Here is a 1428-nt window from a genome sequence, read left to right as displayed (position 1 = left end):
TATTTGATCTCCATGATTTTGAGTGCTTTGGGTTTTTTTCCTTGGGGTTGGTTTCTAGCTTCAGTCCCTTGTGGTTCGAGAAAATGCTTGGTATGATTTCAATTTTCTTGAAATTGTTGAGGCTTGTTTTGTGTCCTATCATGTGGTCAATCTTTGAAAATGTACCCTGGCTGGCGTAGCTCAGTGGATTGAGTGTGGGCTGTGAACCAAAGTGTCGCAGGTTCGATTCCCAGTCAGGGTACATGTCTGGGTTGCAGGCCATGACCCCCAGCAACCGCACATTGATGTTTCTCTCTCTCTCTCTCTTTCTCCCTCCCTTCCCTCTCCAGAAATAAATAAATAAAATCTTAAAAAAAAAAGAAAAGAAAATGTTCCGTGTACATTTGAAAAGAATGTGTATTTAGCTTCTTTTGGATGGAGGGCTCTGTGTATATAAGGAAAGTCCATTTCATCAAGGGTATTGTTCAATGCCACAATACCTTTGTTGATATTTTGTTTGGAAGATCTGTCCATTTTTGATAGCGGGGTGTTAAAATCTCCCACTATAATTGTGTAGCTGTCCATATCTTTCTTGAAGTCCTCTAAGACTTTCTTTATGTATTTCGGTGCTCCCATGTTGGGTGCATATATATTTACAATATTTCTGTCTTCTTGGTAGATTCTTCCCTTGAGTATTATGAAGTGACCTTCTGGGTCTCTCTTTATGGACCATTTCTGGAAGTCTATTTTGTCTGATATGAGTATTGCTACTCTGGCTTTTTTTTCCTGTCCATTTGCTTGGAAGATTTGTTTCCAGCCCTTCACTTTCAGCCTGTGCAGGTCTTTTTTCCTGAGGTGGGTCTCTTGTAGGCAGCATATATGTGGGTCATTTTTTCTTATCCATTCAGCTATTCTATGTCTTTTGATTGGAGCATTTAATACATTTACGTTTAAGGTTATTATTGATAGGTACTTATTCATTGTCTTGTATGTACGTGTGTTCCTCTCTCTCTCTCTCTCTTTTCCTTCCCTTCCTTAAAGCAGTCCCTTTAGAATCTCTTACAGAGCTGGTTTGGTGGAGGTATATTCTTTTAGAAAAATATGGAACGCTTCACGAATTTGCATGTCATCCTTGGTCAGGGGCCATGCTAATCTCTGTATTTTTCCAATTTTAGTATATGTGCTGCCGAAGCAAGCACTGACCTCATGAATTTCTTGAAAAATTCATAGAAACTGCAAGAGCCCAAACTTTGTACCATATCTCAGGAAAAAATAGAAGTATGTGGCTCAGCTAGCTCCGCATTCTTCCTAATAATCTGCACTAGGATGGCAGGCTTCTTGCAGTTCCCAGCACCATGAACTGTGTCACTGGGATCGCCAATTCTTAATCCAAACCCACTGGGGCCTTTAAAAAAATATATATATTATTGATTATGCTATTACAGTTGT

At 39.4% G+C, this 1428-nt stretch overlaps 1 non-coding gene across 1 annotated transcript; it reads right to left on the bottom strand.

Annotated features, from left to right (window-relative positions):
* Window positions 1-1074: 1074 nt before the first annotated feature.
* LOC123826509 lies at window positions 1075-1178 on the bottom strand. The gene has a single exon (XR_006787074.1). It is a non-coding gene; the product is annotated as a U6 spliceosomal RNA (small nuclear RNA).
* Window positions 1179-1428: the final 250 nt, after the last annotated feature.

Source organism: Phyllostomus hastatus, unplaced genomic scaffold, assembly GCF_019186645.2.
Source record: "Phyllostomus hastatus isolate PE091 unplaced genomic scaffold, TTU_PhHast_1.1 phas_contig_80, whole genome shotgun sequence".
NCBI lineage: Eukaryota > Metazoa > Chordata > Mammalia > Chiroptera > Phyllostomidae > Phyllostomus > Phyllostomus hastatus.
The sequence above is the reverse complement of the archived record's forward strand: the minus strand, read 5'-3'. Positions and strand labels throughout refer to the sequence as shown.